Genomic DNA, 15,354 nt, shown 5'->3' with positions numbered 1-15,354 from the left:
ATAATCACCTTTGAAAGAGGGTGGGAGTTGCAGAGAAGCGGGCAGTAAACGATAAATGGTTGGGAAAAAGTAGGCACGCAAGTAGCAAAGGAAGGAGCCGAGTTATCCCGAAGGCCAGCTCAGCCCAACTAGCTTTCGCTGACCCGCTTGTCAGGATACCAAGGCCTGGCCAGGTGAGCTCACAAGCGCCGGGCGGGTGCCGCATGACTGCCCCTTTGTGACATGGGGCCGCACGGGGACGTGTCCCCTTGAGCCACGTGACCACGCAGCTGCCGCAGCCCGGGCAGCTCCGGCAGCCGGCAGCCGCTGGGCTTCCCCACACGCTGCCGGCGAAGGGCCGTACGTCCGCTGGCAGAGCTCCCGCCTCTTCCCTGAGCCGCACCAGCCGGATGAATAAAAACCTGCCCCGGGCTGTAAGCGTGCCTGTTCACAGCTTTGGCTGGAACATTCGGGTTGCCGAGGGTTTCTTTTCCACTCTTCCCAGGTACAGGAACTGTGTCCGTGAGACTCATGTAGCAAAGCACCTGATCGCTTACAGCTTCATTTCCAATAAATTTTATCTGCCCCCCAAGATTCAACCACAGGCTGACTCTGAACTAGAGCTACCGAAGAAGCACCTTCAGCAACCGTGCTGGGTGGACCTTGGCTGGCTGCCAGGCCCCCACCCAGCCGCTCTCTCACCCTGGAGCTCTGAAAAGCGTTTGGGGGTGCCTTTTTAGCATCTGGTTTAGCCCCTTGACTCGCCCGGAAGGCAGTGAGTATTGCTCCTGCCCCAACGAGGCAGCTGGTTGTAACTCCTGCCACGCTTGAACTGCTCGGTTTGGCCCTTGCCCCACTCGCGGCATCTGCTCTTCCCCAGTCCTGTTCAGGGCAGTTAGTTGTACTCCTGCTCAGCTCCGGGCAGTTAGTTTTGCCCCTGCTCCACTCGGGGAGGCTTTTCTCTTTTCATGTTTTGCTTGAGGCATCCAGTTTGGGCACAGCCTTGCTCGGGTGCCTTGCTTTCCTCATGTCCCTCTTGGGACGGCTGAGTTTTTCCCCTCTTTTGCTTGCGGAGGCTCGTTTTGCCCCTTCCCCACACAGGGTACCTGGCTTTACTGTGGCCTTGCTCAGGTGGCCTTTTATGCCCCTGCCCAAATTGGGGTGGCTAGTTTTGCCCCGCCCTGTCTGGGCATTTGGTTTGTCCCTGTCCTGGTCAGGGCATGTCTTTGTGCCCCTGGCCCCCCATGGGGCATGTCATTCTGCCCCTGCCCCCGCCCCGCTTGGAGCAGATATTTTTGCCCTGCCCAGCTGGGGTCCCGGTTTGCCCCAGCCTTTGCCTGCCCCCCAGTCCCTCCTGCCCCGGCACCTCTCGTTTCCCTCCAGTCCCGGCTCGGGCGTTTCTCCTGACTAGGCGGTGTCCCGTCGGGGCAGGGGCCGGGGAGGCTGCGCCGTGGTCCCCTCCCAAGCACAACCCCGTACCTGGCTTTGGTCTGCGGTGGCACTGTGGCTGTGGGGCTGGCGGGGATGGGACGAGCGGCCGCCGGGCCCTGGGGGCTCCTTGTCCCTCAGTTTCGTTCCGGTGAAAGGCGGCCCCTCTGCAGGCAGGCAGCTGCAGGCAGCTGTCTGCGTTTTCCGCAGGCGCTGCTGCCTGGGTCCTCGGAGGGCTTCATGGCCCAAAAGGTGCCAGCCCGAGTGCCAGGGGCTCCCTGGATGCGCAACACTTGCGCTCTTACCAGTCCCGCCAGTTACCAGTTTCCACCAATGGACTCTACACGTAGAGAGAAAAACTACCCCATGAATTACATATGCAAGTTCAACACGTGTTTTTAATTCTGGCTTTGGCTTTTCAGCCTGTTGGTACCAAGTGAGTATTGTTTTTCCAAGGCAATCCCAACAGCTGAACAGGGATTAAAGCTCTTCCTGGAGGGGCCTGTGGGCAGGTGGGTGGGCCAGCAGAGCGGTCAGTGTCTCTCGAAGGTCTCTCTGAGTTCTTCCTGGCCAGAGGTGGCTCTGGGAGGAGGGACGAGATGGGCTGCTGGTGCCCATGTGCAGGTGCTTGTGATGTCAGTTACGACACAGTTCCTGACTGGGCAGGTGCAGGAACCTGGCCTGTGCAGGTGCCTGTGATGTCACTGGTGGCAGGAATGCTCATAGGGCATTGAACGGAAGCTGGCTTGTGCAGGGGCTTGTGATGTCAGTTACGACATGGTTCCTGACTGGGCAGGTGCCTGTGATGTCACTGGTGGCAGAAATGCTCATAGGGCATTGAACGGAAGCTGGCTTGTGCAGGGGCTTGTGATGTCAGTTACGACACATTTCCTGACTGGGCAGGTGCCTGTGATGTCACTGGTGGCAGGAATGCTCATAGGGCATTGAACGGAAGCTGGCTTGTGCAGGGGCTTGTGATGTCACGCCTGGCACATTAGCTGATATTGCAGGCGCGGGAACCAGGCTTATGCTGCTGTTTGATGTCACTGGTGAACTGTGCATCTCATATGGCAAGTGCGGCAACGTGGCTTGTGCAGCTGTTTATGTCACGCCTGGCTTAGTACCTGATAGGGCAGGTGCTGGAACCTGGCTCATGCAGGTGCTTCCGAGGTCATTTGTGGCACGGTTCCTGATTGGGCATGTGCAGGAACTAAGCTTGTGTAGGTGTTTATGTCAGCTGTGGCACAGTTCCTGATAGAGCAGGGGCAGGAAACGGCCTTGTGCAGGTGTTTATGTCACTGGTGGCTTAGAAGCTCATAGGACAGGCGCAGGAACCTGGCTTGTTCAGGTCTTTTTGTCACTGGTGGCGGGAATGCTGATAGGACATTGAGTGAATCCTGGTCTTGCACATGCTTATGATGTCACGGGTGGCTCAGTAGCTGATAGGGCAGGCGTGAGAACCTGGCTTGTGCAGGTGCTTGTGATGCCAGTTAGGACACAGTTCCTGACTGGGCAGGTGCAGGAACCTGGCTTGTGCAGGTGTTTATGATGTCAGGCCTGGTGGAGGAGCTGATAGGGCAGATGTGGGAATTGTTGTGACCGATACGCTTGCCTCCTTACCGTACTTTGGTTCAGGCCGACTGAGGAGCAACAGGCCTCACGTCCTCGCGGTGAACCGGCCAGCTGGAAAGCCCCTGGCTCATGTACAAGGGAGTGAAGGTGCCTCGAAAAATATTTCTAAAGTTTGTTTTGAAACCCCAAAACGCAAGATAACCGAAGTGCAGAACACGATACCAGAGCTAAAGCAAAGGGCTCCGTCTTGTCTGTAATACTGACCAGCAGCCAGCCACTCCACTCTATAAATACCACCATCAGGTGGGCCCAGTCTGAGCTCTCCCTGAGTGCCGCTGGACTGCACGCCAGGTGACTCTCCCCTGGAGCAGGGACGCCTCTCAGGGTCTGAGATTCCTTACCTGAGACTACGAGATCCTTCCTTATCCAAAGCGGAGAGATCCCTTACCCACGACAGATCCTCAGTAGGTGACGGATAGCATGCTGAGTTAATAGCATGAAACATTACGAATCCATGTAGCTACTTAATATTATTATAAACATTGTACGGATAATTCCGTTAGACATAAACAGTTGTCCAAGTCTGAGACTAAGATTGGACCTAGCCACACCTAGGTTCTGAAAGGAGTTTAGAAAGCAAGGGGGTCCACTCTGAACCTCGTGACTCAACAGGACGGTCCTCTTTACTCTTTGCATCTCCAGTCTCTACGTAAATCATTCTAACTCGATTTTCCTTTGCATGTTTCTTCCATGCAGTAATTAGTAAGGTGAACCTTGCCATCAAGCTTGCTGAACCTTGTCAAAGCACTGATAAACTTTCTTAAATTCCATCGAACTTCCTGAACTCTGTCAAATTATTATTATTTTGCCTCAGTAAAACATATCGCTGCCCCTCTCTTTTGAGGGAGGTGCATTCCACTGCTTCGCAACAGTGCATGCTCCTGCCATAACAGTTACAGAGCCGCCAGTGAAATCACCAGCACTTGAACCCTGCAGGGGCCTGTGCCTGCCCTAACAGGTAGCCACCAGTGACATCCCAAGTAGCCGCATAAGCCAGGTGACTTCTCATACCCAATCAGCCACAGAGCCACCAGTGACATCACAAGCACCTACACAAACCAGGGTCCTCTTCCTGTCCTATCACCTACTAGGATCATGCAGCATCTCTAGCCCTATCACTTACTCAGCCACTCATGACCTCACAAACGCCTGCACGAGCCAGGTAACTCGTCATAGCCAGTCAGCTGCCCAGGCCAAGGGAACGTGAGAAGCAGATGCACAGCCCGGTGTCCTTTCATACCCAAACAGCTACTCAGCCGCGAGTTACCTCACAAGTGCCCGCACAAGCAAGGGGCCTGCTCCTGCCCTTTCACACACTCAGCCACCTATGACCTCACAAGCACCATCAAAAGCCAGCAGCCTGCTGCTGCCCTCTAAACTACCATTGCACCAGAGACATCACAAGCCCCTGCACAAGCCAGGGGCCTGCGCCTGGTCTGAAACATCCTCACCACCGGTGACATCGCAAGCACCTGCACGAGCCAGGAGTCCTGTCATTCCCAATCGCATGCTCGGACAACAGTTACCTCAAAAGCACCTTCGCAAGCCAGGGGCCTGCTTCTGCCCTACCACCTGATGGGTCACCAGTGACCTCACGTGCACCTGCAGAAGCCAGGGGCCTGCTCCTGCCTATCACGAATGAGTGGTTTAGAGGCCGCTCAAGGAATCGCTGTCGAAGCTATCAGCAGAAAGTGATCCTAATAGAAATTGATAAAAGCATGACTTAGCAGAGTTCGATGGCAAGGTTCACTCTGTCCCTTACTCCACAGATGAAGCGCACAAAGGAAACGAGCATGGGAAGCTGAGAAGCCCTTGGCTAGTGTAAACACTACTTAGCAACAACTAAAACATCAGCGTGTTATCAACATTATTCTCATACTAAATCCAAAACACAGCACTATACCGGCTATTAGCCAGAAAATTACCTCTATCCCAGCCGAAACCAGGGTATCGTGCTACAATTGAGTTGGGACGATTTATAGAGAGGCCAAGGACAGAAAGATTAAGGGAGACCCTCCCGTTGAGTCACGAGGTTCAGAGAAGACCCAGCTGGATCCAATCTTAGTCTCAGACTCGGACAATGGTTTATGTCTAAGGGACTATATGTGTTTAGCAGCAGTCGGAGGTTCATTCACGATCTTAAGATAAATCATAAGATTTTAGCAGACTATATTTGCTAGCGGGTACAAACACACACGCACACGGATGCAAAGATAGATAAATATACAAAGATATACCTGTTAAAAATCCCTCATCATACTTGAGGAAGACCCTCCTGTTCAACAGAAACTTATTGCCAGAATACCAGGAGATGGACAAGTGCCAGCTTCTTCTCTTGACAGGGAAATTGCTACACTTCCTTCATTATTTTCAAAGGTAGCTTCTGGTTTAAAAAGAAAAAAGTGGTTGAGAGGTTTGGGCATCTATGACATCTCAGGACTTGTAGCTGTGCTAGTTCAAGGTAAAGATTTTAGGGAAATTCCTTGGCTTTAGCCTTCTTACCCGGAGCCATAAACTGGCCCAAATGACAGCTTCTTGGAAGCAGAATATAAGATGGATTTCTTGGAACACACAATGAAGTGCTAGCCCTCTTGTAGGCAGAAGAGCAGCAAATGGGATTTAAATACCTCATGTCATTAAATGTAAACGGTAGGAAGAGAAGAATGGGTCTTCTAGAGAGAGGGATACTTTGCTTGCAGTATGGGTTTGAAGGTGCTGTGCTGTACAGCGTGACACCAGCACAGCCACGCTGAAGGCAAAAGAGGACGTCCTGTAAAAGAGGGACAGACGTGGCTCTGCTCGCTCTTTCAGGTACCCGTGGGTAAACCCACAGACAGCTCCCGTAAAGAGCCCCGTGGAGCAGCAAGGTTGAGCAGCAGCCCCATCAGGTGAGGTGGGGAAGGGTGTGGGCTGGGACGCTGGACAAAACCAGGGCTATCAGTGAGAAACTGGGAGCTTTGACCTTGGGAACTGCGCTATGGCTGAGTAGAGGTGAGGAAGGGTGGAGGCCGTGCAAAAGTGCGTGGGGTTTTTGTGTGTGCTGATGATTTTGTCTGTTCCTGACAGCTGGGTGCAGAGCTTCGGTCCTGACGGCCACTCTGCTGGAGACCTGAAAAGGCTCCAGGAGGAAAAGGTGCTGCAGGGTGAGCAGCTGATCGCGTGGGCATCATTGCTGAGTGTCTGTCATAGTGTCCAGAAAGCCACAAGGCTCGTTGCTGCTCCACGCTCTTCCTGGCTCTCCTGGCGCAGCCCCACAGACATGGAGCTCTGCGTCCATCTGTGTTTCAAGTGTTCTTAACCTTCCTGTGTTCTTCCTCTTCCTACTGAGTTTGAATTTGACTGGTATAATCATACCGAACATACTGCAATAACTGACCAACAGATAGTATTTGCAGTTTGCCCCGTGGCTCCTCAGGACTGGTTACTCCTGGGGTCAGGCCAAGAACTGTAGCGCCTGGAGAACCTGGTTCAGCCCTGGGCTTTTTCACGGTCCAATGGCAACCCCTTTCCTCTCCACGTGATTGTTCTCCCAGTGTGTCCAGCGGGGTGGCCATCCTGGTCCCAGGGTGTAAGGAGAATGGATGACGGCTACCTCAGTGATGCTCACCACGACACAGTGGTGAGGCTGGGGAAGACTGGTCCCTGGTGACCGCAGACATTTTCAAACGCAGGATTAGTACTGTGTCTGTATGTGGTCTGGTTGTGTGAGGGGGGAACAAAATACCAGCTCAGGGTGGTATGGCCAGGGCGGGAGGGAAGAAGAAAGAGGATCAGGGCAGGTTGCTCACGATGCGATGAGGCAGTGGTTTGCTTGGGGGCTTAAAGATCTCTTCTGAGATGGAGATGGTGGGAGGAGGTGTTTGGGATTGAGCTGAGGGATTCTTGTGAGTAGGGGGGGCGATTGGTAGCAGTGTGAATATTGGCTGTATTGGAATTCAGTCTGGTGGTTTCCTGCATAAACAACCTATCGTACCGTCTTTTGAAAGTCCATTAAGGTGGAATCTTGGTGTGATTGTGGGTGCTGAGGGCCTCATCATCGCCTTACCTAAGAGCTCTGGAGGAAAGAGAGGAGGTGTCTTGTTCCATAAGTTTGTCAGCTCGCTGATTTTCTTCCTCGCAGGTCACATAGTACATGATGCAGACAAGAGACCATCCAGTGCCTGAAGGCTTTATGCACAAGCAGGTAAGAGCCTTGTGCAGTGTGTAGAGACAACCTCACACAGCCACAGCTCCCGCTGCATGGTGTCTGCCCAGTTATCTCAGAGCAGTTGCTGGAATGGGCAGGGAAAATAGTGCTGGAAGTTTCCTGCTCTTTAGTAAATCCTTGATACCGTCCCGTTGCTTGTTTTGCTTTTTCTCCTACTGTACATTTCCTGGTACCATCACCATCACATACTTTCCTGGGACTTACAAAACACTTTCCGTGTATTTGTACAGGCCTGTGGGACTTTGGCTGCTCTGCCCTCTTTTGTGGCTTTCTCTGCTCCTCTCTGATTATGCCTCTTAACTTACGTATGAGGGCTTGATGCCCTTCAGTATTTCTTCCCATTTGTCTTTCTGTGTATCTGTGGGTTTCTAAAATTTTTATTATTTGACACTCCTGTGCAGTGGACACCTGTTTTCCCTTTCCCGTGAATGAGCTGGGGCGCTTCCTTGTCCCTCTGTGTGCTCTTCCGCGCTCTCCTTGGGTAAACGGAGAGTCTCTGTTTCCTCCCAAGTCCACATGTTCCTTTGAGGCTTCTTAAGTTTCTCTGAAAGGCTTTCTCTTGCTGGCAGCGTGTGGTTTGAGATGCATCGCTCCCTTCCTTGTCACTCCTCTGTGCCCTGTCCGAAACAAGGGTAACACAGGGGTTTGGACAAGGTTTTGGAACAAGTGTTTTCTCATGGTTATTCCTCAGAGCATTGTCAATCACGAGGCATTCCCATCTCACTCTTCTTTAGAGCTGGCGTAGTCTCGGACATGAATTCCAGCTTTCCTTTCTTTTCAGTTTGGAATCAAACACCGCTGGGTACAAAAGAGGGGGTGCTGCTCCTGGCGAGAGCTGTTGATATCAAAGTCCCTTGTCTGATGATCGATGCAGTGAAGGTTCTGTGTACCCTCTGCCTCAACCCGAAGGCGTGGACGTGGTGACAGAAATCCTGCCTTCTGCTGCTCTTGAGCTTTCGACTGGCCTCTCTGTGGAGTCTCTCTTCTGCCTCTGGCTCTTCTCTTCATTTTGTAATTGGTCTGCACGTGCGCCCTCCTGCCCTGGCTTGTGGGTAGCTGCTGATCCTCTCTCATTGCAGCTGTGAGCAGGTGCTGGAGACTTTTGCTGGAAGAGCAGAAACAGATGGGGTGGAGCGATTCAAACCCCTCTTGGCTGGCCTGGGGAGTGGAACCTCGGTGGCGCTGAAGGTACGTAGTTCCTCAGGTTTGTGTGGACATGGCACTTGAAATCTTACTCAGGAGCTGGAGAGCTTGAAGTGGGATGAATTTGGTGTGGCTGAAATGCCTTTGGCTTTACTGCTTTTTTTCTGCTGCGGCTTTGTGTTACCTTCTGGCCTCCTTAGAAGTCCTGAACCAGTGACTTCCAGTCCATGCCCAGAAGTTTTCTCTTTTGTGTGTGTGTGTGGTTTTTTTCAGGTGGCCTGTATGCAGCCGATCAGTGCCATGATCCGTCCTGCTTGTGAGCTTGACTTGGGAGTTCAGATACGTAGTGAGCTGTCTGTGTACTCCATGTACCTCATCTTGAATTCAGAAAGCAGCGCCACCCTTTTCATGAAAAGAGAAAAAAGAAAAAAGAAAAAAGAAAGGTAGTGCTTTCCAAGGACTAAAATTTACTTAGTTTTAGTGAGTAGGTAGGTGAACAGAGCACATACACTCCTTACCTGGTGTCCAGCTATTAATGCGAGGGGGTATTACGATGAGAACCCGCTAGATAATTATACCCTGTTTTTTTGCATTTTTACCATCTTTCATGAAAAAACCTACCAAAGGTAGTAATAGTAATAACAGGTAATAGGTAATAGTAATAACGGGTAATAGTAATAGTAATAACGGGTACTTGCCCGTTATTGCTCATGTCATCTGTGGCAGAGCGAGGACTTGGAGTGAGATTACCATGCTTAGTCTTACCATTCTAGAGTATTTAAAACATTTCCTTGAAACGCTTTCCCAAAATCACAAGACCTGACTTCTGAAATAGCCGTTTTCCTAGGAGCTGCATCTGAGCTAAGCCAGATGAGAGAGTCCTGCCTGCTGTTAGTCACTGAGGCTGATGACAGGTCACCCAGCAGTTCTGGCAAGGACAGAACAAGATAGATGCGTATGTTCCTCTGTGCCGCTTGTAAATTCCATCATGTCTTTCGTAAATTGGTCTCCAGGTTTTGCAGGTTGTAGGTTTGGTAGGATCGATTGGTGCTTAAACGTGATGGTAATAGCAAAACCTGTAGGCATCCATGTAGGGCATTTTGGATTTCATAGAATCTGCAAGGATATTTGAAGAGTTTAATGTTATGTTGAGGTACTGTAGTTAGAGCGTTATCAGAAGAAAGTCTTGGCAAAGAAGATGAAGATGGCAAAGATACTCAAAAGCGTTCTAACCTTTGACAGTGGAAACAAGTCATTTACAGTTTATATGAACAGTCTACTATTCTTTTCAAAAATTTACAGAGAACGTTTTGCTGTTTCCTTATCAGAACTTAGTGGTAGTAAATTAAAGCTCTCCACTGAGATGTAAAAAAAGGAGTCATGTGTCCTGCAAAGAAGAGTAATTGCATGGACTTGATAGTCTTACTCCTTTCAGTTCTCCTTAAAAGGCAGGTGTGTGCTTCCTCACCTGTGCTGTACATGAGAAAAAAAAAACACCCTTGAAACCTCCTCTGAAATTAAAGGTGGGTGAGACACATCACATTTTCCGCCTTTTCCACTATCCTGCTTTCTCTTGAACTTGTTTGTATCGGTATCAAAAATTCTTTGCTTTCCCTGGAGCCAAGACAACTTAAGATTTTGGTTTTGTTTTCAGCCCGGCAGTCTCCTGTCAGAGAGAGGTGTCCATGCAGAAGTGCTCGGTCACAGAGCACTGTCTCCTTGCTGCAAGAGGACTAAGAGGTGGGTGCGTAGTTAGTGATGCTTCTCATCCATGCTTTGGAGGGTTTTCAGGTTGCTGGTCATTACAGAATTACAGTATACAGATAATATACAGCTAATTACTGCGGTAGTCTGAGGGTATAAGGGAAAGCATACAGTTTCTTTTCTGAAAACTGAAGGTAATTCAGTTAGCGGGAGAGCCTGTTTGGAAGTTTCAGTAGTTTGGGGGCAGAGGCCAGTTGGGGGCTGGGGCCCTCGGGGGTGGGGGCTGTTTCTGCCCCGTGCCCTTGGCCTGGCGCTCACAGCTGGGAACGGGCTTTCCAGAATCCTGCTGGAAGGAGCCAGATGTGGGAGCTGTGGCCGAGCTGGGGGACAGGGAGCACCCCTGGACCAGCCTCAGGACCTGCGGCACACCTGCCTTCAAATCAGCTCTCCCAGCAGGACGTTGCCCAGGAGCAACTTTGAGTTTTGCTCTTCTCCTTCAGGAGCCGTGTTCCACACCGAGCACACCCAGAGCTGCGCCTGTGCCAGGAGAAGACTTCACGCACAGCTGGGGCTGATGGTGACAGTTCCCGCCAGATGTGCATGTCAGAGAGATGCAGGTAAGATGCCGTGGAGGAGACACTGACTGATTGCCCCTTCTCTTGCAGGAGCAGGGTTTAAGAGCAGGAGGGAGCCAGGGTACAAGGGCCTAGGAGGTCAAAAAATGCATCAAACAGCCAGAGCACGAAGCAGAGGGAGAAGAGAAATAGGTGCAGGTCACGTGGCTGGGACAGTGCTTTCAAGGTAACATCTGCCACAGAAGCACAATAACAGTAAAAGGCCTTGGGAGGTCATGGAGTGACTGAGGAAAGTGCCTGGCAGAGAGAAGAGCCCGGAGAGAGAGGAGACAAGGTAGAGATGGAGGTGACAAAGATGGCATGTGGAAAGTGAGGGTGCAGGTCCTTGTGAAGACACTGGTGGCTGAGCAGCTGACGGGGAAGGAGCAGGAACCTGGCTTCTGCTGCAGGTACTTGTGGTGTCACTTGCTGCTGAGCAATGGATAGGGTAGGAGTTTTTAAATCACTTGTGCAGATGCGGGTGATATCACTTGTGACTGAGTAGCAGCTGGATAGGAAAAGACGCATGGCCTGCTTAGGTGCCTGTGATGTCATTCGTGGCAGGAACTAGCCCGTTGCTTTTTCAGGTGCTTGTGATGTTACTGGTGGCTGAGTAGCTGATAGGGCAGGACTTTCTGTGTGATTTGTGAAGGTAGTTTTTGATGTCATATGTGCCTGAGAAGATGATAGGGCAGGCACAGAGGACTGTTTCATGCAGGTGCAATACGCATAGCTAAATAAAGAGAATAAATTCCCTTGGTAATCCATGCTAAAGTGTCCTTGCCTCTCTCCTAGGCTGGCGAAGAACTGACTTTTACATAGGTCACCAGAGCATGATTGCTGCCAAGAAAGATCCCTGCGCTTGGCTGCTCCCCTGGACCCTGTTCCTCCTCACGTCCCCATTGCCTCTCTTGCTGGATTCGGTTTCTGGAGGGCACAGTAATCCCAAGCGCTGGCATTTGGAGATGAAAGAGGATGCCGATGGAGAAGCACCATCGCTCATTTTGTAGTGAGTTTCACGGCAGGCTTGGGAGCTGGGTGTCTTATACTTTCTGTGAGGAGAAATGCCTACACGTTTCTGCCTCCGTTTTGCCTCAGAAACTGATTTCACACCCAGGATGCCTTGCGACAGGCTCAGAAAGGGGCCAGAAGGCCTGTGAACTGCAGCTCTTGTGGGACACTGCAGGAGCATCTTCAAGGTGAAGTGTTGTCTTTTTTACTCAAACTCCACTGCCTGAGTTTGCCAGGAAACCAGCTTCTTCACCGAAACAAGGAGTAAAAAGAGTGGAAACCCATCTTCTTAACAAGATGACCCTGTTGATGAGGACCATCAGTGGCAGTGCTTGTAATGCCTTGGTTTCCTTGTCTCTCTTGCACCAGATATCGCACTTGGGAGAAGACCACATGAATCACACAAAGGCGACCCGAGCCTCTAATCGAGCAGCGCTGAAGATGCTCTGTTCCCGGTCATTTTTTTTCCCTGAGATCTCTGCGTGCTAATTTAATATGCTCAGTAGGTGTAGAAAGCTTCCACCCTTCTGGATCACACGGGTGCTTTCATGAAGGAAGTCTTGAGTTAAAAAATTTCAAAAAAACCCCAAAGCCCTCTGTTCTTTCTCACATGGTCAAACTCTCTACAGAAATCAGAAGCACCACTTAGGACTGGGTTTGGTTATGATGCAATTTTATTGTTTCGATCCCAAACGTCAAGTTTGATGATTAGCATTCTTATGATAATGTTTGTCTGCGGCCTTTGATGGTAAATTGCAGGTTGTGATGGCAAGCTCCGTCACAAGTACTGAACGCTTCTGTCCATAAGCCATGCACCTGAAACACGTGGCAAAGAGTGAGGCAACATTTGCTGGTGATGCTGCAAATGCTTACTTTTTAGTCCTCCTCTCCGGGGTTCTCTTTGGATTTCTTTTTCTTCTTCACTTTCTTGCATTTCTTTTTCAATTCTGCATCACCAGAATGCTCGCTTCTGCCTTTCACCGCTTTCTTTTGGGTGCACTTTCATCCCCCTCTGCACAGGCGTGTTTCCTCTTTCTGCACGTTTGTTTTCCAGGTGCCTGGCCAGAGCCTGCAGGCTCTGGGTGAACCGGCACTGGTGGGAGCGCACGTTGTCCAAGCGAGTATTTCCCCGGCTGCTGCTCACCTACCGAGCCAGGCTGCGTGTCTGCTCTGTGGCCGCTCAAGCCGTGCACGCTTTCCCCTCTGGAGCTTCTGCCATTCACGGGGGCTGTTTCTTTCCCTGTGGGAAGAGCTGCACAGGTTCCCACTGCCAGGCGCCGGCTGACGGTGAGCGCGCTTCTGCGTTTCTGCGTGGCGAGTGCGCCTCGGGCTGGGAGGCGACAGTCTGGTTGGCTTCTGTTCAGCTTCCCCCCCTGCTCAGAGTCAGAGCGCGCTCTCTTCCTGCCGCAGCGCTGAGGGGGAGTTCCTGCAGAGTCCCGTGCTTGTCTCTTCCTTTGGGTCCTCTGCATATTTTCTACATCTTGATTCCTCAGTCCCATGGTGACGCCAGAAAATGGACTCTTCTGCACTTGGTCCAGCTTTGCCCCACAAGTGCTCTTTGTCTCTTGGCATTCAGCACCTGCTCCAGGGCTCAGATCATGGTGCCTGGAGAAACAACAGTGATCTTAGTCTAGGGTTGTTCTCGCAGCCTCCTCGTGCCTTCAGTCTCATCCTTTCATTGTCTGGCAGCACTTGGTGTGACACGCAGAAGCCTGAACCAGCACTAGAAGCTGGAAATGAGATCACGGTCTTGCAGCCACGTCTGTCCCTTTCAGAGCAGTAACTCATCTTTATACCCTCTCGGACCTCCATTTCGCCTCTTTTCGCAGCTAGCCAGTCTCAGAGAGCAGACAGCCAGCAACTTACACCAGCGCAAGAGTTTAGTGCCGGACAAGGAGGGAGAAGAAAGGAGCGGGCAAACTGCAGAACAGACAGAACTTAACTAGACAAACAGTCATTCTCTCCTAGGACAGAAAGCAAAACCCACCACAGGAGAACACCACCACCACGATCAGTAACAGGAGAGGGAGTGTATTCGGAACACCCTTCCACACTTGTTATTACCTGGCGTAGAAGAGTAAATACGGACGCTGGCGGAGAACCGTCTTGATGTCACAAAGACCTACAGAGTCATCATTCATCTTGTACCACCGTCCATCGCCGGCCTGCAAAGAAAGGCAACGCTATCTTTAGATGAACTGCAGGATTTTTAACACAAAAACACAGAGAGAACACCACTGAAGGACACCATGCGCCAACGCCAATCGCAGAGTTGACTTTTACCTTCACGAAGCAGTAATAGTGTCCTGCCTGACAGCTGGAACCTTCATGTACCAGGACAGCATACAAGGAGTAGAGGAGTGGTTCTCCAGCCGCTTGAGACATGTATGCACCAAGGTCCAAATATTCCGGATACTGCACAAGCTAAAGAGAGACCGAGAAGACTAAAAGTTATCCTGAGAGTCTTTAGGAAGCAGCCTGAGGAAACCTTGCCACCAAACACAGGCTAGAGGTATAGAAATAGATCTTCTCGGTTCATCAAAAAAAGGCGTTGCCATTTCGTCATTGAAGTGGCAGAAAACTGTTCTCGGCCAAACCAGCTCTTTACGAGCACAGCGAAGTGCTTATCTTCGCATTGGAACTTTCCTCTTGCCACAAGGGAAAGAGCAAGGCACAGCTACCAGAGCTATTGCATTGATTTTTCTTATGCAGCTGCACTCGATAGCCATCGTGTGCAGACGTTAACAACTTCCAAAAAAGGGTTCTCCTTCGGGAAAGGTCTCCTTCCAAGCAGACAAAGTTGCAGTGCACTTGTATACATACCTTGCTAATCTTTCTGCCAGAGAAAGGATCGAATCTCTTCAAGCACACTGTCAGGACATTGGAGGAGCGATGTATCGCAAGCCTCTTGGACGCAGTGGCCAGCTGTTCACACCTTGAAAACAAGCACAGACCCAACTGTTGCAACCAATCTTCTCCCCGCTTCACCCCCCATCCACGTATGGTTGCGTAAAGGCTTGTTTTGCCCAACTATCGTATGCGCAGGTTTGCATTTCAGACCCCTTAAGTCCGTACGCTCTCACGGAAGGTAGCTTCGGTCTAGGGTGGCTCACTTTGGAGAGCAGCAGTCTACAGTCTTTACAAGAACTAGGAACGACACTGTTCAGAGAGCCGGCAGGGGCTGCTATTGCTCCAAGGACTGAGGTCTCCTGGACAGAGACGCAAGCATCCAAAAAGCCTTGGAAATGAAACTGTTGATTGCTTTCTCGAGGCAGCTGCTGTTGCCAAATCACTGTCCAGAGCTCTTCCTCGCTTCAGCTCACCACTGCGTATGGGACGTGTCTTCTCCCTTCTGGCCATGGGGGTAGTTCAGCGGGCAACTTCATAGCTAGGAAGGTTGACCACCTCCAGGGCAGACAATGCCAGGAAGAAAATTCTCATCAAAGCTTTCCAAATACTCAGGCAGAAGGGAAAAAAATTACCCGTGTTAGAAACAAGTGCATTATTTTCCAAGTTCCGGATGACTCGGGTGGATTAGTTGTATGGGAAAGAAAAAAAAAGAAAAAACCCAGGCTGTCTCATGACTGTGTTTCTCAATTAAGTCAAAATGTAACTAGGGCTCCCGGACACGCAATA

At 50.9% G+C, this 15,354-nt stretch overlaps 1 long non-coding RNA gene across 1 annotated transcript; it reads left to right on the top strand.

The window, feature by feature from the left end:
* The first annotated feature begins 10,041 nt into the window (after positions 1 to 10,041).
* LOC142085304 (uncharacterized) lies at positions 10,042 to 11,810 on the top strand. Its single transcript, XR_012674607.1, has 3 exons — positions 10,042 to 10,129; positions 10,594 to 10,710; positions 11,503 to 11,810. It is a non-coding gene; the product is annotated as an uncharacterized LOC142085304 (long non-coding RNA).
* The last annotated feature ends 3,544 nt before the right edge of the window (positions 11,811 to 15,354 follow it).

The sequence above is a fragment of the Calonectris borealis genome, chromosome 8 (assembly GCF_964195595.1).
Source record: "Calonectris borealis chromosome 8, bCalBor7.hap1.2, whole genome shotgun sequence".
Taxonomy (NCBI): Eukaryota; Metazoa; Chordata; class Aves; order Procellariiformes; family Procellariidae; genus Calonectris; species Calonectris borealis.
Note: the sequence above shows the minus strand (reverse complement) of the source record. Positions and strands in the feature narration are given on the sequence as shown.